This window comes from Camelina sativa, chromosome 17, assembly GCF_030686135.1.
Source record: "Camelina sativa cultivar CO46 ecotype springtype chromosome 17, ASM3068613v1".
In the NCBI taxonomy this organism is placed as follows: domain Eukaryota; kingdom Viridiplantae; phylum Streptophyta; class Magnoliopsida; order Brassicales; family Brassicaceae; genus Camelina; species Camelina sativa.
This window is the reverse complement of record NC_141896.1, coordinates 14,741,904-14,752,611: the sequence shown is the minus strand read 5'-3', so window position 1 is coordinate 14,752,611 and position 10,708 is coordinate 14,741,904. Positions and strand designations below refer to the sequence as shown.

The 10,708-nt window shown below is 41.3% G+C and overlaps 2 non-coding genes across 2 annotated transcripts; one reads left to right on the top strand and one right to left on the bottom strand.

The window, feature by feature from the left end:
• The first annotated feature begins 2,704 nt into the window (after positions 1-2,704).
• Positions 2,705-2,811, top strand: LOC147923742 (small nucleolar RNA R71). The gene has a single exon (XR_015587836.1). It is a non-coding gene; the product is annotated as a small nucleolar RNA R71 (small nucleolar RNA).
• Positions 2,812-8,132: 5,321 nt separating this feature from the next.
• LOC147923741 (small nucleolar RNA R71) lies at positions 8,133-8,239 on the bottom strand. The gene has a single exon (XR_015587872.1). It is a non-coding gene; the product is annotated as a small nucleolar RNA R71 (small nucleolar RNA).
• Positions 8,240-10,708: the final 2,469 nt, after the last annotated feature.

Below are 10,708 nucleotides of genomic sequence, written 5' to 3'. Positions count from 1 at the left end.
GCTCAAAGTTAATAGGTTAGTGACCCAAAAACTTGAAAGAACAAAGCTTGAGCAAGAGATGAACTTTGAGAGAGATTTCAAAGCTTGAATTTAAGTGTTTTGAGCAAATGAGAGAATGTGAGAGGTTCAAGATCGTGCAAGGGCTATATAAAGAAGCCAAGGGGACAAGGAGACAAGGGTGGAGCGTCCATACCATTCAAATTTGAATTGGGAATCTTTGACATGGTTTTGACTGTAGCTCGACCCCACACTCGACCAACACGTGGTCGAGCTCCTTGACCAATTTTGAAATTTCAAAATTTTTCTCCTTGTTCTTCCCTCCACTCGATCGTCCTAACGGTTTGAAGATGAAATGGGCTTTAATTCATACCCAGCTCGGCCGAGTACCTCTCGTGGACTGGTCGAGTGGGCCTGCGAGTCTTCTTCTCCAAGTCCACATCTCTCCTTAACCAAATACATTCTCACCTAAAGCCTGTCCAACAAAATACATAAAAGAAAACACATCAAAACTACTAAGAATTTAAACCATATTTACAAAGGATACCTTAGGGACTTCCTCCCTAGTGAGCTTGTTTAAAGTCACTAAGCTTGACTTTGGTTTCCTTCTTAACTTTGGTTTAGATACCAAAGAGGTGATGAAATCCTCCCTGGAACCTCTTGGTCACTGTGAAGTTGATCCTTGATCACTTCACCCTTAGCACTCAAACCATATTTCTTCTTAAATTTGAGCCTAGGTCTTGCTTTCCTCAAAGACCACTTGTTCAGTTTGACCTTGAGATCCTCAACCATACTAGACAGCTCTTGAACTGATCTCTTAAGCTCCTCAACAGAATCCTCTTGAAGTGGGAGCTCAGACTTAGGGTCTCCTTCATCCTTGAAAACCTCATGATCAACTTTCTCCTTGATAGTGAAGGGTTGATCATCAATGGTAGGCAGGTTGGTTGGGTTATAGATGTTGAACTTCATGACTGTATCCTCAGCAATGTTCAAGGTCACAAGACCTTCCCTAACATCTATTACTGCTCCAACAGTGGCTAAAAATGGCCTCCTCCCTAACAAGATTGGATCTTCAGGCTCCTTGTCCATCTCTATGACCACAAAATCAGTATGAACCCTTGCCTTCCCTATCTTGAGTGGGACATTCTCCAACCTTCCAACTACCTCTCTATTTGTCCCATCAGCTAGGCACACATGGGGTTTAGTGGATTTGAAATCAGTTCTCCCAAGCTTTTGAGCTAAGGAGGTATGGCATCACACTTGTTGAAGCTCCCAAATCACAAAGGCATTGATTGTAGTGGAGGTAACTGATTATGCAAGGCAAGTAGAATGGCCCTGGGTCCCTTAAGCTTAAGTGGGATGATCACTCCTCCAAGGTTCTCAAGATCCTTCTCATCTTGAGCTTGAGCCTTCTTTACTGATAAATCAAGCAAAAAATCTCTATAGAAAGGGTATGGTTTATACTGTTCCAAAGCAGGTCCTCTCTCCTCTTCTTGGTAGGCAATGATGATCTCTTGAATAGCCATCACTTCTTCCTTTTTCTCAACCAAAAGCTTCTTCCCTCAAAACCCTTTCTTCCTCATGTTGCTTAGCCAACATCTCCTTTTTCTCAATGATTTCCCTTAACTCCTTGATCCTCTGTGCTTTGAAACGCCCAGGGAATGGCAGTGGAGGCTTGTAAGCAGGAGGAATGTACTTAGCAGGCTGACAGCTTCGGAGTCCTCAGCTCGACCGACCACTCGAGCATGCACTCGGTCGAGTGGTTGCTCGAGCTCCTGGTCGAGTTCTCCTGCGAGTTCCTGTTGCTTTGCACAGATGTCACTTGGGGCTTCAGTAACTAATGAATTCCCCCAAACTTGGACTTCACTGTCCTCAGTGACTTCTTCCTCTTGAAATTGAATGGCTTTTGGCTGAGAACTCCCTTGGATTTTGAACAGCTTTTCCAGGGAGTTGGTTGGGTTTTGGAGCTGAAGTAGATGCTATGTTACCCTCCATATACTTCACTCTTGAATTAAGACCCTCAAACTTCATATTCAGATCATTGTACTGTGATGTTAACCTTTGGTTCAACTCAGCAAACTGCTTGGCTTCCTCAATCTTCCCTTGTGATTGCCCAATCAACAATTGTTGTATCATAGCTCTTAAGTCTTGTCCTTGGCTTGGTTAGTCTGAAACCCTGGTGGGGGACACAACTGAGGCTGGAGCACTTGGTGTTGTTGTTTGGGGATGTAGGTTTGTTGCTGTTGAGGCTGTTGAGGTGGATAGACTTGGTCATGAGGATTAGCACATTGGTACTCCTATAAGATAGGTTGTTGTTCTTGAAACCTCCTTGGTTGTAGCTTTGAATCCTCCTTGATTCTGCATGTAGCACAACTCAGCAAACTCAGTCTCCCCCTCTTGAACTTGTGCTTCTTCTTCACCAATGAAATGAATAGACTTAGACTGGCTAAGAAGGATCTTGTCAAGCTTCTCATTGACCATCTTCAAGTCCTTCTTATACTTGTCCTCTTGATCAGTGGAGGAGCTCCTTATGGTCCTATCATAGTCCTCATTATAGTTGCCATCTGATTGAGCAAGATTCTCAACTAATTCCCAGCCTTCTTCCACATTCTTGTTGAGGAAGTTGCCATTAGAAGCTGTGTCAAGCAACATCCTTATCTTTGGAAGCACTCCTCTATACAAGGTACTCAATAGTGACTCATTGCTGAAACCATGATGAGGACATTGAGTCTGATATCCTTTGAATCTCTCCCATGCCTCACAAAAGGTCTCATTACTCCTTTGAGTAAATCCAGAGATGTCATTCCTCAGCCTTGCTGTCCTAGCATTGGAGAAGAATTTGGCTAAGAAAGCCTTCTTGCATGCATCCCAAGTAGTGATTACACCAGTGGGGAGAGTCTTTTCCCATAAATGAGCCTTGTCCCCAAGTGAGAAAGGGAACAACCTCAGCTTAAAACCATCCTCACTTACACCATTGATTCTTGTAAGGCTGCATATTCTATCAAACTCATCAAGGTGATCTAGTGGATCCTCCATTGGCAATCCATGAAAATTGTTGGCTTGAATCATGGAGATTAAGCCACTCTTGATCTCAAAGTTGTTGTTGGCAACAGTTGGAGGCACAATTCCAGCCCTTTGGTTGTGAGTGTTAGGTGCATCTCCAGCACCAATGTTCCTTGGTCTCTGAACCTGATCCTGATGATCCATTGCTACTATAACCTCTTGTTGTTCCTGAACAACTCTCCTTTGCTTAGTTCCCAAACCCTTGTCACCTTATGGATGTTGTCAATGTGCTTGAGAAGATGGTCCTTTCCTTTAGACCTTGTGTGCATCAACTAACACAAACGATTTTTCCCAGGCACCCGAATGAGCACAGGCTCTTGTTGGTGATCAAGTCGACTGAAACTGATGGTTATAGAGATCCGGCGTCTGGCTCGAGCAGGTGCTCGATCACTACTCGGTCGAGTGGTGGTCGAGTTGATGGTCGAGTTGATGGTCGAGTGGTACCTGAAATGGAACTTCAACCCAGAAACAGAAGATTCAAGTGTATAAACGAACTTAATCTTAGACTAATATGGATCCTAAATGTCACAAAAACACACTCAAATGGGCAACGGCGCCAAATAGAAACATGTATTTATTATCTGTGGTGAACGATGGTGGATGTATTCAAAGATGATATATGAATGGAATGATGGATGGGTGTTTCAATTCCCCTTATGCTATTGCAGTACAAGAGGTTATCAATCCTAAATGAGTGTTTGTGAACAGATAAGATGTGCATATGAATCTAAGTTAAGACAAATGTATGATTGTTTATCACTAACAATCCTAAGATGGAAATGTAAAGATGCAGAAAGTAAACTACAAGAACCAAGAACTAAATGCAAATGAAACTGAATAATTGAAACTGTAATGAAGCAAGAACAGAAATAAAAACTACTACTAATGAACTAATGCAAGACAATTAATTGAACTGAAAGCTAAATGTATGCAACTGGAATGAAACAGGAATGAAACAAGACAAGCACAAATCATAAACCAGAGTTCTGGGGATGAACTCGAGCAAGCACTCGACCGAGTGTAGGTCGAGTGGGAGGTCGAGCTAGTTCAATCCGGAAAACAGAGCAACACAACAAAAACAAAGCAATACTAAAACCAATCAAACAACAAGCAAGCTACAAGATTAAGACTTAGAAATCAATAAACAGAGAAGGTTCCTGAGGATGGATTCATGGGAAGAACCAATCATTGTGGTCATCTAAGTTGGTCAACAAATCTCAAGCAAACTTTGAGCTAATCTCTAGACATATAAATCTAAGACAAGTTTCTCCCACTCTCATGGTCAAGAAACAATCAAACCTATGCAATTCTAGACTTGTTCTCACACAGTAAAGAATCTACACAAGCAGGCATTAAGCAATACATCTCAAACCAAACAAGACCTCTAATCTCTTAGCAAGCCTAATGGTAAGCTCTAGATCTAGCCTTATCTATGCTCCTTAAACATTGGTGTGATGCTAAAGAGCTTGAAATCAGATCCTAACCTCTCAGTTCAAGATCAGCCTTAAGAACATCTAGCCTAGAAGAGATCTACAACAATCAAGCTTGACCAAATCACATAAACCACAAGATGAATCCTTCCGAACCCATCCTCAGATCCTAAGAAGACTACTCACAACAAGACATGATGAAACAAATCAAAAACCCAGAAAATATTGAAACTTGCATTATTAGAAAGATAAAACTGAGATCCTTAATATTAATCAAAGGATGAAACTCAAATTCTCAATATTAAGAAAGTTATTGAACAAACAATATTGAAGAATCTAAGAGTTTTCTTAAAGAAGTACGAAATCTATTAAAATGCAAAAGGAATAATGCTAAAAAAGGTAAAAACTAGGTTTTTGGGAATATCTAAAAGTCTGGACGCTTTGGTGGCTGCAGGTACAAGGTCTTATATAGTGGGGAAGTGGAAGCCCTAAAAAATAGAAAAAGTCAAAGCGGTCAACGGCTCGGTCAACTCGACCTGTGCTCGGTCGAGCTAGGGGTCGAGCTGGCTTCTCACGTGCAATCTCCACTCGGTCGAGTCCTCCTCAGCACACGGTCGAGTGTCTGGTCGAGGTGCGCGGTCGAGTTGGACTCTGGACCTTGGTTCTTCAGCCTTAACTCCCTTGTTTCCTCCTCAAGATTGCTTCACATCTCTTCTCCATTGCTTCCATGCTCCTTGAGCTCCAAAATCACCTGTTTATGCATGAAAAAATGCAAATGCAATGCAACTAAACCCTAATGCATGATTAGTGCTAAAGCTACACAATAATGGCCTAAATGGATAGAAAAAGATGCAAAAGATGTGAATAAACTAAGGGAAAACAAGGTAAAATATATGAACATCATGTCTTAATCCAATGCAACTAACATAGTTGGGTATAAGTGGAGAGTTTAAAAGCCACTTATAACCATCTATCTCATCTATCTCAAACACTAAACTCTTCACATCTATCTCAAACTCTTATAATTAGTTAGTTGCATTGGATTAAGACACATTTTAACCCCAGAAACACTATGATGTTCATATATTTTACCTTGTTTTCCCTTAGTTTATTCACATCTTTTGCATCTTTTTCTATCCATTTAGGCCATTATTGTGTAGCTTAGCACTAATCATGCATTAGGGTTTAGTTGCATTGCATTTGCATCTTTTCATGCATAAACAGGTGATTTTGGAGCTCAAGGAGCATGGAAGCAATGGAGAAGAGATGTGAAGCAATCTTGAGGAGGAAACAAGGGAGTTAAGGCTGAAGAACCAAGGTCCAGAGTCCAACTCGACTGCACACTCGACCAGACACTCGACCGTGTGCTGAGGAGGACTCGACCGAGTGGAGATTGCACGTGAGAAGCCAGCTCGACCCCTAACTCGACCGAGCACAGGTCGAGTTGACCGAGCCGTTGACCGCTTTGACTTTTTCTATTTTTAGGGCTTCCACTTCCCCACTATATAAGACCTTGTACCTGCAGCCACCAAAGCGTCCAGACTTTTAGATATTCCCAAAAACCTAGTTTTTACCTTTTTTAGCATTATTCCTTTTGCATTTTATTAGATTTTGTACTTCTTTAAGAAAACTCCTAGATTCTTCAATATTGTTAGTTCAATAACTTTCTTAATATTGAGAATTTGAGTTTCATCCTTTGATTAATATTAAAGATCTCAGTTTTATCTTTCTAATAATGCAACTTTCAATATTTTCTGGGTTTTTGATTTGTTTCATCATGTCTTGTTGTGAGTAGTCTTCTTAGGATCTTGAGGATGGGTTAGGAAGGATTCATCTTGTGGTTTATATGATTTGGTCAAGCTTGATTGTTGTAGATCTCTTCTAGGCTAGATGTTCTTAAGGCTGATCTTGAACTGAGAGGTTAGGATCTGATTTCAAGCTCCTTAGCATCACACCAATGTTTAAGGAGCATAGATAAGGCTAGATCTAGAGCTTACCATTAGGCTTGCTAAGAGATTATAGGTCTTGTTTGGTTTGAGATGTATTGCTTAATGCCTGCTAGTGTAGATTCTTTACTGTGTGAGAACAAGTCTAGAATTGCATAGGTTTGATTGTTTCTTGACCATAAGAGTGGGAGAAACTTGTCTTAGATTTATATGTCTAGAGGTTAGCTCAAAGTTTGCTTGAGATTTGTTGACCAAGTTAGATAACCACAATGATTAGTTCTTCCCATGAATCCATCCTCAGGAACCTTCTTTGTTTATTGATTTCTAAGTCTTAATCTTGTAACTTGCTTGTTGTTTGATTGGTTTTGTTATTGCTCTGTTTTTGTTGTGTTGCTCTGTTTTCCGGATTCAACTAGCTCGACCTCCCACTCGACCTACACTCGGTCGAGTGCTTGCTCGAGTTCATCCCCAGAACTCTGGTTTATGATTTGTGCTTGTCTTGTTTCATTCCTGTTTCATTCCAGTTGCATACATTTAGCTTTCAGTTCATTAATTGTCTTGCATTAGTTCATTAGTAGTAGTTTCTATTTCTGTTCTTGCTTCATTACAATTTCAATCATTCAGTTTCATTTGCATTTAGTTCTTGGTTCTTGTAGTTTACTTTCTGCATCTTTACATTTCCATCTTAGGATTGTTAGTGACAAACAATCATTACATTTGTCTTAACTTAGATTCATATGCACATCTTATCTGTTCACAAACACTCATTTAGGATTGATACCTCTTGTACTGCAATAGCATTAAGGGGAATTGAAACACCCATCCATCATTCCATTCATATATCATCTTTGCATACATCCACCATCATTCACCACACAATATAAATCCATGTTTCAATTTGGCGCCGTTGCCCATTTGAGTGTGTTTTTGTGACATTTAGGATCCATATTAGTCTAAGATTAAGTTCGTTTATACACTTAATCTTCTGTTTCTGGGTTGAAGTTCCATTTCAGGTACCACTCGACCATCAACTCGACCACCACTCGACCGAGTAGTGATCGAGCACCTGCTCGAGCCAGATGCCGGATCTCTATAACCATCAGTTTCCAGTCGACTTGATCACCAACAAGAGCATGTGCTCAGTCGCGTGCTTGGGAAAAATCGTTTGTGTTAGTTGATGCACTCAAGGTCTAAAGGAAAGGACCATCTTCTCAAGCACATTGACAACATCCATAAGGTGACAAAGGGTTTGGGAACTAAGCAAAGGAGAGTTGTTCAGGAACAACAAGAGGTTATAGTAGCAATGGATCATCAGGATCAGGTTCAGAGACCAAGGAACATTGGTGCTGGAGATGCACCTAACACTCACAACCAAAGGGCTGGAATTGTGCCTCCAACTGTTGCCAACAACAACTTTGAGATCAAGAGTGGCTTAATCTCCATGATTCAAGCCAACAAATTTCATGGATTGCCAATGGAGGATCCACTAGATCACCTTGATGAGTTTGATAGAATATGCAGCCTTACAAGAATCAATGGTGTAAGTGAGGATGGTTTTAAGCTGAGGTTGTTCCCTTTCTCACTTGGGGACAAGGCTCATTTATGGGAAAAGACTCTCCCCACTGGTGCAATCACTACTTGGGATGCATGCAAGAAGGCTTTCTTAGCCAAATTCTTCTCCAATGCTAGGACAGCAAGGCTGAGGAATGACATCTCTGGATTTGCTCAAAGGAGTAATGAGACCTTTTGTGAGGCATGGGAAAGATTCAAAGGATATCAGACTCAATGTCCTTATCATGGTTTCAGCAATGAGTCACTATTGAGTACCTTGTATAGAGGAGTGCTTCCAAAGATAAGGATGTTGCTTGACACAGCTTCTAATGGCAACTTCCTCAACAAGAATGTGGAAGAAGGCTGGGAATTAGTTGAGAATCTTGCTTAGTCAGATGGCAACTATAATGAGGACTATGATAGGACCATAAGGAGCTCCTCCACTGATCAAGAGGACAAGTATAAGAAGGACTTGAAGATGGTCAATGAGAAGCTTGACAAGATTCTTCTTAGCCAGTCCAAGTCTATTCATTTCATTGGTGAAGAAGAAACACAAGTTCAAGAGGGGGAGACTGAATTTGCTGAGTTGTGCTACATGCAGAATCAAGGAGGATTCAAAGGCTACAACCAAGGAGGTTTCAAGAACAACAACCTATCTTATAGGAGTACCAATGTGGCTAATCCTCAAGACCAAGTCTATCCACCTCAACAGCCTCAACAGCAACAAACCTACATCCCCAAACAACAACACCAAGTGTTCCAGCCTCAGTTGTGTCCCCCACCAGGGTTTCAGACTAACTAAGGCCAAGGACAAGACTTAAGAGCTATGATGCAACAATTGTTGATTGGGCAATCACAAGGGAAGATTGAGGAAGCCAAGCAGTTTGCTGAGTTGAACCAAAGGTTAACATCACAGTACAATGATCTGAATATGAAGTTTGAGGGTCTTAATTCAAGAGTGAAGTATATGGAGGGTAACATAGCATCTACTTCAGCTCCAAAAACCAACCAACTCCCTGGAAAAGCTGTTCAAAATCCAAGGGAGTTCTCAGCCAAAACAATTCAATTTTAAGAGGAAGAAGTCACTGAGGACAGTGAAGTCCAAGTTTGGGGGAATTCATTAGTTACTGAAGCCCCAAGTGACATCTGTGCAAAGCAACAGGAACTCGCAGGAGAACTCGACCAGGAGCTCGAGCAGCCACTCGACCGAGTGCATGCTCGAGTGGTCGATCGAGCTGGGGACTCCGAAGCTGTCAAGCCTGCTGATATTCATATATTTTACCATGTTTTCCCTTAGTTTATTCACATCTTTTGCATCTTTTTCTATCCATTTTCACCATTATTGTGTAGCTTTAGGACTAATCATGCATTAGAGTGTAAATGCATTGCATTTGCATCTTTTCATGCATAAACAGGTGATTTTGGAGCTTAAGGAGCATGGAAGCAATGGAGAAGAGATGTGAAGCAATCATGAGGAGGAAACAAGGGAGTTAAGGCTGAAGAACCAAGATTCGGAGTCCAGCTCGACCAAGCACTCGACCGAGTGGGAGATGGACTCGACCGAGTGGAGTTACACAGAAGAAGCCAGCTCGACCTGTCACTCGACCGAGCACTGGTCAAGTTGACCGATTCGTGGACCACTTTGACTTTTCCCATTTTTAGGGCTTCCACTCCCCTTCCTATATAAGGCCTTGTACCTGCAGCCACCAAACAATCTAGATTTTTTTAGTCCAGCTTTTCAGATATTCTAAACCTAGTTTTTACCTTTTTAGGAATATTATTCCTTTTGCCTTTTTTATTTCTTTTTGGATTTTGTACTTAGAAAAGAAGAATTTCCTCATACTTGTTGGTTGAATAACTTTCTAAGTATTGAGAATCTGAGTTTGATTTCTTCTTTAAAGTTGTAGATCTTTTTTTTTTTTTTTGTGCACCAAAGTTTTTATATCAAACTAAACATCCTCCAAGGAGGAAAAGGTTACAAAGGAAGGAGCCAAAGCTACAAACTCCCTGATGCAAACACAAGGCCAAACGCCAAAATAAAAACATACATAAAGATAGAACAAAGTACTCCTTACACTTCGGCAATAACTAAAATCACAGAATTCTCGATCCTTGATAACAGCAGAGCGGAAAAGTGAGAGGTTACTTTGGACAACACCCGAACCACAAGGGAAGATGTTGCACGAGATTGAAACTTCCACAGAGGGCAGCAAGACAATCCTAGGATGGGCGGCAGAGACAAAGGTGACAGGGCACCAAGCAACTAAGCCGTTGAAAACATCAGAGAAAGAAACCTCTGGAAAGCATCCTTCAAGAACAGAGGCTGGCTGCGCAATACAATAGCAGCAGCTTAGACGCCTTGGAAGCAAGGATGACAGGTAAATGCTATTCTCCAATAACCTGGACAAGGAAGCAAAACAAGGATGAAGGATAGAAGTATATCCAATCCCATATAAGTGTTGGATAGAAGTATATCCAAACCATAACGATCTTCGACCTTAGCCGATTCTTACGCAAACTGATAACTCCCATATCAGAAGGAAGCAAACCCCAAACGTCCTCACAGATAGAAGACAACGACAGTCAATCAAGACTCTTTTAGGGGACCAGAAACTCAAACCCACTAAGGGGAAGGCAGCAGCACAAATCCAAGAAGTATTGGACCAGACCCACCAAAAACTCAACCTCAGGGGTCTCGGCACAAGACCTAGCATAACCGAG